The following is a 20,664-nucleotide window of genomic DNA, read 5'->3' on the forward strand; positions in this document are numbered from 1 at the left end:
TAAACTAATTAAAGAATGTATTCAAAATAAAGATCATAGTGCTGTAGAATTTTTTCTTGGTCTACATTTAAAATAAATAAATACAATTATTTACATTAACCCCTTCGGTGCTCATGACGGAATGGTTCCATCATGAGCACCGGTGCTCCTGTGCTCATGACGGAACCATTCCGTCATGAAGACAGGGGCACAAAATCCCTCTGCTTTCCCATCCCAATCCCATTATGTTTGGGCCCCAACCCCCCGAGGCCTGTCACATGTTTTCAGACTAATGACGATCACACGCATGGCACGCTATCGCCATTAGACCAAAAACGAAATTGAAACGTAGGGGCCAATCAGGATGGCAGGCGGATTGCCCCGGCCAGGCTGGCGGTAGCAACCGCCGGCCTGGCGGGGGCAATCCGCCCGCCATCCACACCTAAATTCCCCCCTGCCATATTAGTATGGTGGGGGGACCGCGGTGGACGAAAAGACCGTCCGCCGCTTTTCTGCCCCGGTCGCCTTGCGGCCGGGGCGGAAAAGGATTAATATGGTGGCGGTGTCTATTAGACACCGCCAGCCATATTAGCATTGCCCAAAACAGATGCCTTTCCGTGGTGTGGATGCCGCCACGGAAACGCATGCGGTCTTCACTTGGGGGCCCCCTGCGGACCCCCGGAGTGAAGGACAGGTGGGGGGTGCACTTGGGGGTACGTGTGATACCCCCCTGCATTTACATTAACAAAGTGGCAGGCAACGTGCGGTGCCTGCCGCTTTGTTAATGTAAATGCAAATGTTCATTTTTAGCATAATGGCGGGCGGTGCTGAGAGCACCGCCCACCACAATGTTAACAAAGCAGGATGCGCCCACCACTGTGGCGGGTGCATCCTAATACCCCCATGGGACCCCTGCCCTTATGGCAGGCGGTCCCGAATTCCGATAGGATGGCGGGCAGACTAAGTCCGCCCGTCATCCTAATGGGACCCTTAGTTTCAGTTTGAATGTTTCAGTGCTCGTGTGGCTATCTCTGCCCCGAGCACCGAAACACTTGGGAGAGGCATCATTGGAAAGATGAGGATCTATCCTTTCCAGCGGTACCTTTCCCTAGTGGATCCCTGTTTGGGGATTGCCCTAGCAGGGAGATCCCCAAGCAGGGATACACCCACTAGCCACAAGGGAGGGGGAGCAACCCCTTGGGCAAGAGCCTTTGCTCCCCCCCATTTATTTTCCCCAGATAGCTTTTCCGCCCCCCCTCTGGGGGGCAGAAAGCACCCTAGATGCCAGGGATTTTTGTTACGTGCCAGGTTTGGGGGCTGCCCAGAATGGGCATTCCAAAGCCCCTGCCCTACCCCCCAAAGTAAGAATAAGACTTTCTGTCCCCCCCCCCAAGGAGGCAGATGGGACAATATCCCCTGATGGGGCAGACAGCCCTCTAGGCCCCAAGGATTTTTTTATATATATACGTAGGGGTTGGGGCTGCCCAGGTTGGGCATTCAAATACCCCCACCCAAAAGAAATAATGCTACAGTCTTTCTGCTCCTTCTGGAAGGCAGATGGGTCAATAGCTCCTCATCTACCCCCCGGGGGGCAGAAAGCCCACTAGGCACCAGGGATTATTACATTTCCAAAGTTTTAGGCAGGGGCTGCCCAGAATGGGCATGTTAATGCCCCCAACCCCATAAAAAATCAAAAAATGCCACAGTCTTTCAGCCCCCCCCCCCCCGGAGGCAGATAGGGACAGTAGCCCCTAATCTGACCCCCTTCCCAGGCGGCAGAAAGCCCACTAGGCACAGACTTTTTGTGGAATTTTGGGTCCTAGCGTAGCTAGCACCCAAGGAAACCTAGCAAGCCTATACAATTTTGAAAACTAGACACCCAGGAGAATCCAGGATGTAGTGACTTGTGTGGCTCTCACTTGGTTCTGTTACCCAGAATCCCTTGCAAACACATTTTCCTCACATCTCTGTGATGGAACGTTCTGGAATCTATGTGAATCCACACAATTACACCCACCCAGCGTTCCCCAAAGTCTTTGGAGAAAAATGGTACCTCACTTGTGTGGGTAGGCCTATTGCCCGCAACAGGAAAGGGCCCAAAACGTAACATGGACACACCACATTTTTACAGTGGAAACTGACCCTTTTTTTGCAAAGTGCCTAGCTGTAGATTTTGAACCATTGCTCTGCCGGCACCTAGGGAAACCTAGCAAACATATACATTTTTAAAAACTAGACACCTCGGGTAATCCAGGATGTGGTGACTTGACTGGCTCTTACCAGGTTATGTTGCCCTGAATCCATTGCAAACCTCAAAATTTGTCCCCCCAAAAAAATGCTCCTCACATTTCTGTGTTCGAAAGTTCTGGAATCTGCTTGGATCCACAAATGTTTACCCACCCTGCATTCCCTAACTTCTTCTGAGAACAATTGTACCTCACTATAGGTAAGTAATTTTGATGTCTCCTCAATACATTTTGGGCCCTTGCCTGTCAAGGGTACTTGACCCACCCACACGAGTGATGTACCATTTTCATCGGGAGACCTGGGGGAATGCTGGATGGTAGGAAATTTGTGGATCCACATAGATTCCAGAACTTACCCACACAGAAAAAAGTGACCCCATCCTGGATTACCCTGGGTGTCTAGTTTTCAAAAATGTATAGGTTGCGAGGTTTCCCTAGGCGCCAGCAGCGCTAAGGTTCAAAATTTACAGCTAGGCAATAAAGTGTGTCCACATTGCTTTTTGAGCTGTTTCCTGTCGCGGGCACTCGGCCTACCCACACAAGTGAGGTACCATTTTTATCAGGAGACTTAGGGTAACACAGAATTGTAGAGCAACTGTTATTACCTACTGACTTTCATTGCATTCCTGCCTTACAAATGAAAAACAATTTGTAAAAAAGATGTCATTTTGAAAAAGGACCTATAATTCTCATGCTAGTATGGATACTCACAATTTCGGACATGTGCAAATATGTACTGTTTCTAAACTTTATGGGCCTTATTTATGAGGCCTTGTGACAGTTTTGCGCTTCCGTTGTGTCACTTTTTGTGACTCATCAGCAGCATAAAACATGCCCCCTGTTGCGCCCTATTTACAAAGTGACGCATCTAAGCAGATGCATCACTTTGTAAACTCTTGCGCTACATTATACCTGCGTCAGGCATAATGTATGCAGGGTGGGAATTCCCACGCAAGTAAGCCTTGTAGAAGTGACGCAGTGAAATCTACGAGATTTCACTTTGCCACTTCTAAGATGCAAATGTGTCAATATCTCACGCCTGGCTCACAGGAGGCCTAAGACTGACGCAGGCCCTTTCACATGGGGGTTGCCCCATGGGAATGGACACATTGTTGGGGTTGCGTCAGTTTTGTGACACACTCCAGCAATGCGTCACTTTTGCGCCTGCAGATTCGTCAGAAATACTAACGTATCTGTAACTCCTTGCAACAATTTCAGAAATACATGGGTGTCTTTCATACCAATTTTTCAATGTACATATTTTCCCAAATTAATTGCTATATACCAGGTACATAATAAAAAAACATTGCATGACACTGCTCAGTTATTGGCTGTGGTTCGTGAATGTATTGGTATGCCAAATAGGAACTTTTGATTCATATCTTGCCAGAACCAGGTCTAGGACCATTGTCTTTTGAACCAAATTGTACCCAGGTCCAAGACCAGTATTGGGTAACCCCATTTTTGAAATGGCCCTTCTAAACATAGGTATATTGGCATACACCTAATTATCTCATTTATTTTATTCATAGGCTACTACTACACATGCTTTGGGCTTGTAAATGAAATGCTACAATTGGGCTGTTTACATGGCATTTATGGACTTGTCGTCCGCTTATGATTGTGTGGACAGAGGCATATTATGGGCTACCTTGCTGAAAATGGGCGTAGAGAGGAATCTTGTCAACTTTTTAGCCGATCTGCATTCGGATATAAGAGCTAATGTCCAATACACCCAAGATCCTAAAGTAACAGACGAATTCAGAATAAATCGGGGAGTACGACAAGGATGCATTTTGGCCCCATTCCTCTTTAATCTGTATATCAATGAATTGGAGGAATTTCTTTTAAATACTGAAGCAGACTACCCCTTTGTTGAGCGCAAAGGGGTTCCTGTGCTGCTTTACGCAGACGATGCTGTTCTTATATCCAGAACAGCACAGCAATTGGTCTTAAGAAATTATTAAATTCCTTTTTTAAAATCTTGGAGTCCCGTGGCCTAAGCATTAACAATTCCAAGTCCTATGTCATGAAAATAGGTAAGGGTACACGGAAAATTATTTCCTTCAGTATAAATGGGGAGAAAATCCCTACTACTAATACCTTTTCATACCTTGGGGTCCTCTTAGATCATAAACTATCCTGGGGCCCTGCAGTTTCCAAAAAGAAGGGCGAAGCAACACGGGTAAATGCGGCCATACTTGGCTTTGCAAAAAAAATTGGGAACTGCCCAACGGCCGCTTTGCTCAAATTATATCAGGCAAAAAGTGTCGCCGTCGCCTGCTATGGAAGCGAGCTCTGGGGCTGCTGCAAGATAAAGGACCTAGAGGTTACAGAAAATAACGTCCTGAAAAAGATACTGAGGCTGCCAAGGGGTATCGGGAATTTTTCTGTACACGAGGAGTTGGGGGTTCCCCACTTAAGTGATAGAATAGCAGTAAACCCGGTTCTGTGCTGGCTGAATTGTTGGCTCAATACCGAGATTCCGCTCACTCACGCTATATTGAAAGAAGCCTTAACACAAGATGGGAGGTTTAAAGTCCCGTGGCTGAAGTATATAAAGGACTGTTTGACGGCAATTGGCCGACCTGATTTGTTTTTTGCTCCCAACTTGATCATCTTGGTAAAAAATGCCATATTATTACTAAGATGTACAGGCAGAGAAGAGGTTGAGATACAGAAGGTCAGTGTCAGTAAACACCTACTACTTAAAACCTGCCCACGAATGGAACCTTATCTGTCATGGCCTATGACTGGCTACGAACGTTTTCTGCTAATAAGGTTCAGTTTTGACCTATTTCATCTCCTACTGGCGGTTCCAAGTGGGGCTCAACGGGGTGAAGTGTTGCCAGCTTGTGGCTGCGACGGGAAGTCTCCTCAAGACCTGGCACACTTTCTTTTTATTTGCCCTTATTACACTATACCACGGAAACTATATCTTAAACCGTGTCTCAAAAAATTTAATTTTGCACAAATCAAACCTGCACTTTACTACCTCCAATTACTGAACTGTGATTGCACTTTATTTGTCTGTAACTTTTAAAGCCATCTCCTTCAGGAAAAGTATGGATGGTTAATTATGCTGTGAATGTTTTAGGTATTTTTTAATCAATATAGTAATTTATGTTTTTAATACACACCTAATATTAATCATGCTCATAGTGCCCGTTGCTCTCCTTTTTCTACCTTGTACTGTAGGTTGTGTCTCTTATATGTTACATGAAATGAATTGCTTGGATTGTTTTTAACTGTTTACTTATGAGTTGTACTTTTATGATTGTAAAATTTACAATCGAATAAAGATTTTGAATTGAATTGAATTGATCAGCATGACCTCACGGAGAAGGTGCCTTACCTTGTGAAGCCCTCCGTGGATATGACCTGCATCCATGTCCCACTGGAAGAATCTGAGATCCACAAAGTGAGTAAAGCCTAAGGTAGAAATTTTCACCAGTTGAAGGCACTAGACCTTTTCTGAACATGAAATTCAAATTTCTACTGCTCTCAGCTTTCTTGACAAGAGTCGAGGGCTTCACATAAATCTTGTCCAGCAGCGCTCTGACGACTTAGTACCCTCTTCAACCACAACCTACCCCACTGACTTCCAATTCAGAGTTAGAAGGTAAAATGTTTCACTGGGACAAACCTGGTCCCTGTATCTGTCCCATTCTCCTTCGTGGTCAGCCTTATCTTTTCATTTTGTCCCGATCAAGCACCACTAGATGACTCCGTTTGGTGCTTGATGTGTTTTTGTGCTATTTTAAAACATAAACTTTAAAAATTCATACCTCTGGTTCTACCAATTGGATTTTTATCATTTTGTGTCATTTACTTAACTTTGTTTTTCTAAACTGAGATTTTTCTTTTGTTGTGTTTTCACTTTATTGCTGTTTGAGTACTACATAAATTCTATCCACACTGCATCTAAGTCAATCCTATCTGCTTTGTGTCAAGCTACCAGAGGGTTAAGCACAGGTTTATTTTGAGACTATTTTAGTTTACCTTGACAATGGTTGAGATCATTATTTGAGGTGGGTCGTCACCCCCTCCGCTAACGTTCCCTTACATAGAGTGAGAGTAACATTGTCAATTTTAGATATTTCTAGATCTATTGGCGATTCATAATCTTTAGCTTGCTCCGCAGACATTTTGTACAGAATATAGGTGCAGATACTTTTTAAAATGATAACACCTATCATGAATTGTCTTGAAGCAGAGTACAAATGAGTGTTGCTCGGCAGAACAATAAACTGCAAGTAATTGTGGCATTATGGTAAGTAGTTGAAGGTAGTAGCCTTTAAAAGTAGATAGAAGAACAACTGAAAATGGAAGTTCTATTAATAATTTACAGTTGGCACACTGGAAGTATTTCTCACATTTCAGAAACAATGACATGCTTATAAAAGAAGCAGGATAATATAGAACTTTTTAATCCTTAGCATGTTTAGTAGATGTACACGTGCAATGTTATGCATTGAATATTTTTAATTTAAATCTGTCCAAATTTGGGTAATAAAAGGGCATCCATATCATGCGATTTTTATTTTGGAATGTTTTCAGGGAATATTGAAGAAATCGTAGCATCAAATACAATCAATGGATCAAAGGCTGAGCTAATATCCATTGGATAGTCTTATGGGTACACATCTCAAATAAAGGCATGCTGAATCACTTTAGTGCCATACTGCAATACATAGTATTGCACTAGTCAAGTCAAGTCAAGTATTTGTATAGCGCACTACTCACCCAGAGGGTCTCAAGGCGCTTGAGAGGGGGGGAGGCGTTCGCTACTTATCAAATAGCCAGGTTTTGAGTTGTTTTCTGAAGGATAGGTGATTCTGAGTAAGGCGGAGGTGGGTGGGGAGAGAATTCCAGGTTTTGGTTGCTAAGTAGGAGAATGAGCTTCCTCCCATGGTAGCTCTTCGGATGCGTGAAATCACGGCGAGGGCTTGGTTGGATGATCGTAGTTGGCGGGTCGGGGTGTAAAAGGTCAGGCGCGTGTTGAGGTATTTGGGTCCTAGGTCGTAGAGGGCTTTATGTGCGTGGGTGGGGAGACGGAACATTATTCTCTTGTTAACGGGGAGCCAGTGAAGGTCTCTCAGGTGGCTGGATATGTGATTGTGGCGGGGTATGTCTAGGATGATCCGGGCGGAGGCGTTCTGAATGCGTTGGAGTTTATTCTGTAATTTGGCTGTGGTTCCGGCATAGAGGGTGTTTCCGTAGTCCAGTCGGCTAGTGACAAGTGCTTGGGTGACCCTCTTTCTTGTTTCGGTGGGGATCCATCGGAAGATTTTTCTGAGCATACGTAAGATGTTGAAGCATGATGATGAGATGGCGTTGACTTGTCTGGTCATCGAGAGGGAGGAGTCTAGAATGAATCCCAGGTTGCGGGCATGGTACGTTGGTTTGGGTGCGCGGCCTACGGCAGGTGGCGACCAGGAGTCATCCCATGCAGAGGGGGATGAACCTAGGATGAGGACTTCCGTCTTGTCTGAGTTCAGTTTTAGGTGGCTGTTCTTCATCCACTCGGCTACGTCTTTTATCCCTTCGTGTAGGTTGGTTTTGGCAGTGTTTGGGTCTTTGGTGAGGGAGAGGATCAGCTGGGTGTCGTCTGCGTAGGAGATGATGTTGAGGTTGTGCTGGCGTGCGATGGATGTGAGGGGACTCATGTAGATGTTGAAGAGGGTGGGGCTGAGCGATGATCCTTGTGGTACACCACAGATGACTTCGGTGGCCTCTGATCTGAAAGGGGGGAGTCGGACCCTCTGGGTTTTTCCGGAGAGGAACGAGATGATCCACTCCAATGCTTTCCTTGTATCCCGGCGTTGCTGAGACGATGTACTAGGGTGTTATGCGGAGAGGTCCAGGACAATGAGGGCAGCTGTTTCCCCATTGTGGAGTAGTGTTCGGATGTCGTCTGTGGCTGCGATGAGGGCGGTCTCGGTGCTGTATTTGGCTCGGAAGCCGGACTGTGAGGGGTCGAGGGAGCCGTTGCATTCGAGGAAGGTGGCGAGCTGACTGTTGACGGTCTTCTCTATGACTTTGGCGGGGAAAGGGAGGAGTGAGATGGGGCGGTAGTTCTTAAGTTCAGTGGGGTCTGCTGTAGGTTTCTTCAGGAGGGGAGGGCACCGAGTTCGGCATGTTTCCAGCTTTCCGGGAAGGTAGCGGTGTTGAGGGAGCAGTTAACATTTTATTGCAAAAATTGTCAAAAACAACACTGGCATGTGACTAATGATTAATGTGGTAAAATACGATTTGTCTCCCCTTCCAGCAATAGAGTATTGCTGATTTTCAATGCAGTGTTGTGCTGCATACATATTTGGTCAATCTAGGCCTCTGTTCATACTGACAAAGTAGTACGTACACAAAGTAGTACCCGGCATGTTAGAGTGTCTTAAGAGGATGCATACAAGGACTGCCCTCGTTACCTATCCTTCCTTCGACCCCAAACTTTTCAGATCACATGGGTTCTGCATGTGGACTGACAAACAGAGGGTAGGGTATAGGCAATTAATGAATTGCTTCTTACCTCAGCAATGTGAAATTTAAAGGGAGCGTGGATGCTAGTGTCTTGGTGATAATTCTTTTAAAAGAAAAAATTAACATATATACATGTTTTAGCCTAACATTATACACATTTAAAAAAAAATTGAGATAACGCCTGGGAGAACCTAATTTATTTGTTATGATAAATAAAATGCAAGTAATATCTCATCCTCTCCCATTCTTTCAGAATCCAGGAGAATCTTAAGCTTTCAGGATATTTTTAGAGCAGTCAGATCTGTGTGTAATCTAGAAATTGGTGAAATAAAGAAATAGTTGTTAAAATGGAAAATATAGGGAAAATATCAAATAAAGAAATGTGTTCAGTTTGTATTAGGACTTATAAAGCAATGTCTCAAATCATTATTCATGCAGTGCCATGTCTATTTTTTTCTCATCTCAGTTTAGTGTTGTTGCAGGAATTCTGCTTAGACATAGAACTATGCCTGGGACCACAGAACATCAGCATGTAGGAAACAAGTCACCATACCACATCAGTACCTATGGGCCCAAATACAGACTAGCTCATACATAGTCCCTTACTTGTTTTCCTAACCTTTCCAGAGATACAAGTAAATTGGCACTCCAGAACGCGATACTCTAGACCCTTTCAGGGATCGTGGTAGTAGGCCATCATCTTTCGTTCTCTCACTGATACATATCCACAATATACACAAAAGAGACACAAATAAAGCTTTCAATAGTTATTGAAACTATTGTGCTCTATTTTGTAATAACTGTGCTGCAATTAAAAGACATATATAGGTTAAAAATGGGATTATTGTAATCAACAGACTGTACACAATGAAAAGTCCTGTCATATTGAAAGACAGATCTGCCTAAGTCTACCCTCACTGTGGAAACATAGGGGCATATTATCAACAAGTAGTGATATTTATCGCTAAAGAAGAATAGCAACATTTTTTTTATCCCCATGCATCGCCGGATTTTATCGCAGAGATAACGTGCTATTAGCAACGTTTATCTCCAATGCGATAAAATATCTGGCGATAGCGGCGAAATGCGTGAATATCACTGGAAAACCAGCGATATTCAGGCATTAACGCCACCTCCCTTTGGATATACAAGTTAAGAACTGGTCTGAGCAGGCAAAAGTTTTCAGTCATATTCGCGCTTAGTGCACATTTTTTTATTGCTACGCCTGCCTTGCTAATAGGCGATAGCGACGTTAGTGACTCCTTTCAGTCGCTAACTGGTTGGGTACGTCCACTTTGCATGTCATTAGCAATAAATATCGCTGGCATGCAAAGCGGGCCCCAAACCGCTCGCTATCACCTAAAAGCTGTTGCTAACTGATGTTAGCGACAGCGTGCTAATAGGGCGATAGAATTATTACCGCTTTGCGGCCGAAAACGATTGCAAAAGCGGCGATAATTTCATTTCGCCTGCATTGATAAGCTGGATTTTTGCAAGTGAGACCAGCCCTCATACAACTGCAGCTACTGAGCAGCGTGCACACTATTTTTAGTGTAGCTAGCTTCTTGGTGGTAGCAGTGAGGATTAACAAAAGTATTGGGAATACCTGTCTACTTCAAGACGTAGCAGAAGGAGAAGGGGGTAGTCACCTTTACTAAGCAGATAAACAGAGGTGATATAAGAGTTTACACTTGAACAAATTGTGATTTGTAATTAAGAGTGCATATTTGAATTTTGTATTTGCTTGTATAATTTTATATTTGCACAGAGTTTCTGTAGCGCTACAAAATTTGCCATTTGCACTACAAAATTTGCCATTTGCACATATCTGCACATATTATGCACAAATCATGAATTGTATATATTTCGCATATGTTTTAATAGTTGCTAAAAATCAGTATCCCCATCCGTTTGTGTATAGCTTTTAAAACTTTTTAACTTGTATGTATTTTTTTTTTTCGGTGCTGCTTTTATGATTTTAATTAATCGAAATAAAGACTTTTGACTGACTGACTGACTGATAATATGCCCCTTAGTATTATAATATAGATCTCAGGGAATAGTGGGGGACCTCATACCTGGCACACATAGGTATCTGTTCTACAGCTCAGGCCGCTGAGCTCTCTCAAGTTTCGGGACCTTTGCTCTGCAAGAGTGTATCCTCTCTGCTTTTAAAACTATAAGTCCCAGATTATATGATCTAAATTGCACAGGGTTTTTCGACCTTGTATGAAATGTCCCATCTGAATCCAAGCAGAAGAACTAATTAACAAAACATTTGCAGCCTATTTGAAGAATAAATATGTAGCATAAAACAAGAGTGTTCTTTTGTAATGTATGCAAAGTCAATGCTGACTATTGCGTGCAGTTAAGCTAACATAAGGGAGAAAACACAGTGGGTCTCTAGGAAATTCACAACAGTGTCATTTTGTTTAGAGTATTGTGCTTTGTGAAGTGGACAGTTTGTGTTGTTGGAAGATATATGAGTTGTGAAGGGAGGTGTGTATCTGTGTTTACTTATTTAAGAGTTCTAGGGTCTAGATGAAAATGTTTAGTTAGAATGTGTAGACTATTGCTTGAGTCAGCGGGCGTTAGACCTGGTGGGATGCAGAAAGTCCATGTGTGCAATAGCGATATATGCAGGAATACAAGACCTGCTTTTACTCTTCAAAGGTGCATCTGTCTACCTAACATCAGAGGACTTTAGTAAGGGGCCTAACATAGACATCCCTTTCTGGTAGGTTCTCTGAATCCTCCATAAAGCTTAACATTTACACATAAGAGATATGGATATCTCCACTTATAGTAAAGCACATCCTAAACAACATGGGCAACACATATATTGCACACACCCTCTCCTTGCATGTCCCATATAACCGATTTATAACTCCTTATCTGGCTGTTTACAGGCAGGTGACTGGATAATAAAAGTATGACGTTTCAGCTCATTGCTTTATTTTAACAGAACTTACTGTGGGAAGACTCATACTAAAGCACACAACCAAATATCATGAGGTAAAAAAACGACAATATTGGGCTTTCACACGACATCATGATTCTTCGAACAGATGTAAATGTGTTCAAGGGTTATTCTATGAAAGCTGGTTACTATAGGGGTAAAGAAAAACGTGTTGTGAGGTGAACGCATGCAAAAAGATCACTTGATGGACAAAATGTTAAGCAATACCAAACACTCACCTCAGTACAGAGATCTGGGCCTCAATCCATCGTTTTTTGCTTCCCATGCAATTCCAGTTTAAACACAGCAATATGCAAATCAGTCTTTACCCTGCTCCCCATGGGAACAGTTCAGCCCGAACTGCCAGGTCAGGTCGTACCTGGACTGGAAACAAGCATCTCGGGACTAGTCTAGCTTAAATCCAGTGGCATGGAGAGCACTGGACTCACTTCTGGGCGTACCTGTCCAACTCAGGGTGACAAATGCAAAAATACCAATTGATGGACAGAATGTTGAACAATGAAGTCCAACTAGACAGTGGCACACTTTACGGTGTGACAAACTGGTGCAGGGGATCATGCTGTTTGGTGTAGAGTGTGATGTGGAGGATGAACTAGTGTGAATAGTAGGAGAACTTTATGTAAGAATAATAAACTAGCAGGCATGGTGTACTGTGGAATTGAGGGGAGAGGGTATGCTGTTCAGCATGTAGTACACTGTATAACATGTGGGCTTGCTATTTGGTGGAAGTTATTCTATGCATTATGTTAAGTTACATCAAATTTCGCTGTGTACTGTTAAAATTGTGACACTTGGCTGTCACATTTGGAGTGAGACACACTTTGGTATTTATATGTGTGGCTTTTAGTGTGTTTATATTAAAAAAATGAGGACAACCAAATGATTAACAGTGAAGCCCCCTAAAAACTGTTCGTGTTACTCGCTGTTAACATGTGAGGTACAAAAGAATGTTCTTTTTTTCATTTAAGCCATAATATCGTAGGCTCGCAAACTTGTGGGTCTTGTTTGAGGTGGCTGCATCAACATTTTTGTTCCTCTAGTGACTGAGGATAGATTACACAGATGTTGATTGTGGGAATCTCTGCATCAGTTGCAACACACCAGAAAAAATTGTAACTTGTAAAGCTCTCTAACTCCCTGACAAACTTTCTCACCTCTTCAGTATTTAAGTCCACTATCTATGTTGTAATACGGTGGATTTCCCAAAAATCGGTGAGATTGTCTGTCTCCCAAAATAATGCCACCTCTGATGCCATTGACCTCAGCACGCCGGTACATCTCCGGTCAATCTTTTTACTAAATCCATTGCAACCTAAGCCACGTTAACTCACCTGAAATTGTGAAAGAAATGCTATTAATCCTTGATAAATGAGAGGCATGTCTTCAATTCTTTACAGGATCCAGAAGAATAGGTGAATCAATGTGCATAGCTTTTTATAGCAACAAAATCGTTTTTAGGTCCTGACTATTAGTCTACTCTTGTTCGTAAGGTCTACTCTTTCTATGATTTATACTTTTAAGTTACAAACAGGCATTATTTCTCGCAGATCCTAGTTTGTGCTGAATGTGGATATGCCTTTTTTTTCGCAAGTGCCAAGTTAACTTTGAAGCTTAAAAGTGATAGACAACTCCTGATTTTTAAATGAAAAATCATGCGCAGAAAACTTCTTAACCTGTGAATAGCAAGCGTATTTACAAGCATTATGGGAAAGTTGCAAGAGATAGACTTTGCAACTTCGCACACCTCTAGTCAAACGATCAAAATAACAATGCTGCAATACGTGGAGCATTTTTTTATAGTTAACTTTATTTAGCATTTTGTTAAAGAAACATGACACATGTAGAAGACTCATCATATTTTTAAATCATATGTTATACTTAATTTGACTTTATTGACAACATAATTTGTCATTCAATTATCACACAATTCAGTGAAACCTTAAGCAACGGTTTGATTCTCCGTTGCCACATGATTGCAGTAGCCTCTGCCATAACCATATATATACAGGCTTCCAGATAACCCTGTGGTAACTTATCGGAGGGGACCCTCCTTTAAAACCCAGATCAGTCATGAATTCCCTGAGCTTGCTAAACAAGAGAATTGGTTGAAATCCTGGCCGGGATTTAAACGTTGCTCTACTTGCAGAGCTTGCAAATTTGGAAAAAACACCTCCCAATATTTGACCCCATTCAGTCCAGTTGCCAAAGACATCAAGGGCACATTCAATTGCAAAACTGACTTTGCTGTCTATGTCCTGACATGCACCTGTGGCCTCAGATATGTGGGCAGCACGAAGCTACAGGTGCATGCCAGGATACTCCAGCACTTACGTGCCATCGTTAACAATGATGGCGCGTATCCCGTTGCCAGACATTTTAAAGCAAAACACAATAACAACTTACAATGCTTGGAATATTATGTAATCGCCTCTGTAACAAAATCTAGGCCGGGTGGCGACAGGGAAAAGATGCTGAGGAGACTTGAATCTCAATTTATCATTGAATTAGACAGCAGATTTACTAATGGATTGAATACAACAGAGGATTTGCATATTTTCTTATAGTGGATCTTTATCCAATGATTTGTTTACGGGCTATGGTCTGCTTTATCTGCCTCAATTTCGTAAATTTTGTTATGAATTCCATTATATACACTATATACCACTCCTTTTTTTCAGTACTTTATGCACAACTGGTTTTTTTCATTAATCACTGGTTTAATGGATTCACATTACTTTCCCTATTTATTTTTGGGACACAGACACTAAGATACATTTTTTGGTTTGTTTTCACTTGAAACATTCATGGAGAGCATTCTTTGGAAGGGTGCTTGCAGCAGTTGCATTGTCAAAATATACACAACTAAAATATATATTGTGAATCATTGCTGTTTATATTGCAGTTACACTGCTATTGCATTCATGCAGTAATTTAACCGATTGCAAAAGATGAATAGACAATATATGTTTTTATGGTCATATGCCTATCATCAAGATCTATTAATTGACGATCCTAGGTGATTTTAACATGAAATTATTTATAAATATTTATATTCATATTTATTTATATGCTATGTTGCACAGAATACCTCGTGTTTTTGCTCAATTGCATTTGCACTTTATCTGCGCACATGCACTTTTCAATGACAGATGACCATTAGATATATTGTGTCTTTTAACATTGCAATCCATCAAATCTGAGCATTTATGCGGTTATCACGTGCCACTTTAACTAGACACGTACAGCATGTGTTTGGAATGAACTCTACATTGTGTCAAATATTTCAACTTAATACAAAATGTCTGCAAGATTTTTAGTTAAACAATATGTAAATATTGAAAAAAATATCACCTTCTGTTCTACCTTTGTACATACCATTTGTGGTTTGGAAAACAGACCATCTAGGTCAGCCATATGTAGTGTGTCCTCAGTTTTTATCATTTCTTAATCACATGGTGTTGCAAATGAGAAAAAATAAATAAATAAAAATCACCAATTGAATTCGTGCAATGTACCATTTAAAAGGGATGTTCTTTCATTTACCTGACGATCTGTGACCAAGGACGGACACGCGAAACGCGTCAGATTTGGTGAACTTTATTTGTCAATAAATTTGCCGAATGAAGATTAGGACTCGCGTGGTTTTTCCTATTTTCTACCTGCCTGGTAGTTTGTGGTGAGAGACTACTGTTCCTGTATATATGTGTATGTATTATATATATATATATATATATATATATATATATATATATATATATATATATATATATATATATATATATATATATATATATATATATATACAAAACGCGTTTTTCCCATGTTAATTTCCATAGGGCGGTTGGCCTCACTTTTAGCCCGAACGGCTGAATGGATTTCCACGAAACTTGGCAAAATTGTAGGGACTGTTAGCCCGATGTGCCTTTGCTAGGTCTCAATATATGTGCTTCAGTGAATTTTGAGAAATTAACGTTTAAAACAAGATATATATCTGTAACAGTGCTCCGGGCAGCGCTCCGGTTCGCGAACTTTTCGCGTATCGGAACTTTGCGAAGCAAAGCTGATTGGCTCTCCGGTGTCTGTCAACATTCTAAACAGTCCGGAGCGGCCGCCATCTTGTCTCTCGGTAGGATCGAGAGACAAGAGGAGGCCAAAACAAAGGGGGAAATGAAGGAAAGGGGGCAAGGTAGACCCCCTCTGACCCCCTAGGATTGATGAGGGGGATATTATAAAGCCACGCAGGGCCAAAAAAAAAAAAAAAAAAAATCTGATTTTTTCGCCGTAGAGACGCGTCTTGGTACGCGAACCGGGCAGCTAACCGGGCAGCTAACCGGGAAGCTAACCGGCAGTGTAACGGGAGTCTGAGGAGAAGCTGATTGGCTGTCATGATTGTAAACAGTCTGGAGCGGCCGCCATCTTGTCTCTCTGTGGGATCGAGAGACAAGAGGTGGAAAAAAAAAAGGTGTAAATGAATGAAAGGGGTAAGGCAGACCCCTCCTGAACCCCTAGGATTGATGAGGGGACTATTAAAGTTCCCTGGGGGGTGAAAAAAAAAATTGCGATTTTTCGCGGTAAAGGTGCTTCCTGGTACGTTAACCGGGCAGCTAACCGGCAGCGTAATGGGAGTCCGACATATTGTGTTTTCTGAACGTTTGTGATATGTGCACATGTGGATTTTGTCTAATTAAGGTTAAAAAAATATATATATATCTTTAAGCGTGTTCTGGCGCGCTTACGTTTTGGGTTTGGTTTGCGCTGCAGAGACGATACGTCACGGTTATGCGATGCATCATGAGGCGTCTCTTGGGCTACGTGATACGTCACTTAATAAAGAATATATTTTACAGCTATAGATATTAGCTTTTAAAAAACCAATGAAATTCACAGAAAAAAACATAGGTTATAGACCATATATAGTTAGGAATTTGCATTTACAAAACCTTGAAAATTCACTGAAAAAACCATAGGTTATAGACCATACATAGTTAGGGATTAGCATTTAAAAAACCTTATTTTATTTGCACAAAACCATTGAAATTCCATATATAGTTAGTTGCACTAACTTTATATCGCGGACCCGCAATCCACTGCTAATGATGTCACATATTACATCATTCATGACATGGTCAGTGACATCACTGATGACATCACTGATGACATCTCAAATGACATCACTGATGACATCACTGATGACAACACCCAGTGACTGTATGTTTCTGTAAAGTTAAAATATGTCTTACATATTGAAGAATGAGTGGATGTATAAGTGTCTGGATGAAGGATTTAGTAGGTGCATGACTGACTGTATGAGAGAATGATTAAATGTGTCTCACTGAGTGCATGGGTTAGTGATTAAAGTGTCTTAATTTGGCAATCATTATTTATGTTCTTCTGTAAACTGCTGCATGTTTAAATCAGTAGCTATATCAGTAACTATATGGGTTATTGAATGGTTGCCCAAGTATTTGTATGGGAGACTGAGTATGTGTGTGGGTGGCTGGGAGGTGTATAACTCTGTGCATAGATGTGTGAGCAGTTGATTCCCTAGGTGTATGGGTTCAAAAGTGCATGTAGAAACAGCTGTATGGACAGTTGACTGTGTGCATGAGTATATTGGTGAGTGAATGGATATCTCAGTTCTACATGTCAAAGTAAGTACATATGTAAAACACACTCCATGTGAGAGTTGACATATATAAATAACTGAACATGAGAGCCAGTGAATGTGAGAGTGGCTGTATGAATCATTGTGAACTTGTATCAAGGATTGTATAAGAGAGTAAATATGTGTTAGTACATGTTTGAATAAGTAAGGTGTGTATAACTGTATAGTTGAGGAAATGGAGGTGTGATTGATTCTTTGCATGACTGACTAGGTGTGTGAGTAACTCCATGGATGTGTGACAGTCTGTGAGTGCCTGTTTACACTGAGTGTATCTAAGGTTATATTAGAGTCTGAAGATGTATTATCACATAAATGATATCATCAGTGATGTAATCAGTAATGTCAAATGAGATGTCAGTGATGTCATCAGTGATGTCATTTGAGATGTCATCAGTGATGTCATCAGTGATGTCACTGACCATGTCATGAATGATGTAATATGTGACATCATTAGCAGTGGATTGCGGGTCCGCGATATATAGTTAGTGCAACAACTATATATGGAATTTCAATGGTTTTGTGCAAATAAAATAAGGTTTTTTAAATGCTAATCCCTAACTATATATGGTCTATAACCTATGGTTTTTTCAGTGAATATATATATACATATATATATATATATATATATATATATATATATATATATATATATATATATATATATATATATATATATATATATATATATACATGGAGCCCTTGTTGTGATGTTAATGAGGGGGCATGACCCGCGCATCCCACGTTCCATCCATCGGATTTCCACGGGCATTTGGCAGTGTGGGTGAGCGAAAGGGAGACAAGGGAGGTGCTTTCCTCTCTGTGTTAAACCCGCTTTCCAAAAAGCGTATTGAGACATTGCAGCATATGCACTTTGCTAAAACCGAACAGCATGCACCTTTATTTTGGACACTGCATTTTGAATGATTTTGCACAAGACTTTGGAAAGGAAATGCTATTTTAAGCTACAATGAGTTATGTTCGTGCCTCGAAAAGTAAGAACTGTGGCAGTGCATTCTGGGGCCTGTAGTTGCTACTACAGGCCATGTGACCACTGGGTCGAACTTTACTCACCTGTGATCAAGGCGTATCCTCGCCGAAACGCGTAAGGACACTGAGTACTTAAATGCTGCTTAGACAAAATAAAAGTCTGTTTTGGAAGTAAGACGGTGTTGTGGCTCTGCATCTTCTGTTGCTGTCGCAAATTTTTCCAGGATTTCCATTCCTGCCAGCAGAGCCTGCCCTGCAGGGTCGGGGGCCCCCGGTAAAATGGAGCCCTTGTTGTGATGTTAATGAGGGGGCATGACCCGCGCATCCCACGTTCCATCCATCGGATTTCCACGGGCATTTGGCAGTGTGGGTGAGCGAAAGGGAGACAAGGGAGGTGCTTTCCTCTCTGTGTTAAACCCGCTTTCCAAAAAGCGTATTGAGACATTGCAGCATATGCACTTTGCTAAAACCGAACAGCATGCACCTTTATTTTGGACACTGCATTTTGAATGATTTTGCATGAGACTTTGGAAAGGAAATGCTATTTTAAGCTACAATGAGTTATGTTCGTGCCTCGAAAAGTAAGAACTGTGGCAGTGCATTCTGGGGCCTGTAGTTGCTACTACAGGCCATGTGACCACTGGGTCGAACTTTACTCACCTGTGATCAAGGCGTATCCTCGCCGAAACGCGTAAGGACACTGAGTACTTAAATGCTGCTTAGACGAAATAAAAGTCTGTTTTGGAAGTAAGACGGTGTTGTGGCTCTGCATCTTCTGTTGCTGTCGCAAATTTCTCCAGGATTTCCATTCCTGCCAGCAGAGCCTGCCCTGCAGGGTCGGGGGGCCCCGGTAAAATGGAGCCCTTGTTGTGATATATATATATATATATATATATATATATATATATATATATATATATATATATATATATATATATATATATATATATATATATATATATATATATATTGTTCTACAATTTTTTTTATACATGACCTTGTTAAATGCCTTAACAATGGCGACTAACAATGACTACACATGTCTTAATCTCAATAAATCTACACGAGGATCTGGCAGGGATGCATCCTTTCCCCTTTTTTATTTCTATTATACATTTATGGAATTTTTAAACAACTTACAGAGTTTGAGGTCACCCCCAGACAGATAAACAACCAATCTGTGTTGTCCTTTATGAAGACGACACCATATTAGTATCATATATGGCAAACGGTCACCAAATACTACTTGATTCTTTTTTTCCTGTGTGGAAAATTTGGACCTTAAGGTCAATTATTCAAAATCTTTTTTTTTTGTAACATATTTTATAAATTTTCCAACTTTTGCATCACACATGGGAAAGAACCAAATAAACATTTGGTATTCATCAGACTACTTCAGGTCAACAAGCGCAAATACCTCTTATTGATTCCACGGCCAATGTATCAGACAATATACAAGTTTATTATATTTGCGGTAGCTAAGGCAGGCGGTTTGTATTGTGCATTTATATTTTTAGAAGGCAACTGAGCTTTATTACGCTTGTGCTGGAGTGTCTGAGAAGTACGATATTGCAGTAGAAACTACGCCCCTCTTGCCTCCCCCTAACTTTGTTGACCTTATCCCATCCCTATGGTGATCCAATGTACTTCTGTTGCTGAACCCTACTTACTCGCGGGTTGTGCGTGTGTGTATTTTGTCATTTTAGTTTTTGTTTTGTACTGCAGCATGCATGTTTATATTTTTTCGCTATAGGGAGACTGGGGTAGAGAATAGCCGGTAGGGGGATGGTTGGGACAAGTCCGTGGGGGGGGAAAGGAGGGGGGGTGCACCTATTATTCTTGTGCTGCGGGACTGGCGCCTTAGCAAGCATCTTGAAGGCTTCCAGGATGATATCCCACTCCATGGAGATTAGTTTTTTGCGCAGCCTGCGGGCTTCCACTTATTCAAAATCCTTTCTCATGACCTGTGGGGCCTGTAGGATAAAATCTAAACCTTTTTATGGTGAACTTGACAATGGAGAAAGTGAAAAAGTATGTATTAAATGGACCTCAAATCTGATCTTTCCAACCTTTATGTATTTAAATTGTACTGTATGCACTTTAGGAGCTTATTTTATATATAAGATATTAGGCTAAGAATTTTTTTTTTTTTTGCACTTTATTTTTCAGATTTTTTACCCTGGCACAATAATAATGAAATATGTCATTTTGTGTGCTTTTTAGAAGATATTTATTAAAGCCAAATCTTGACAGACTTAATGTTTCGAACTTCTAACTGAAATTGAACTGTTCACATGTATATAAATCACTCTGTTTGGAATGTACTG

Source organism: Lissotriton vulgaris, chromosome 11, assembly GCF_964263255.1.
Source record: "Lissotriton vulgaris chromosome 11, aLisVul1.2, whole genome shotgun sequence".
Lineage (NCBI taxonomy): Eukaryota > Metazoa > Chordata > Amphibia > Caudata > Salamandridae > Lissotriton > Lissotriton vulgaris.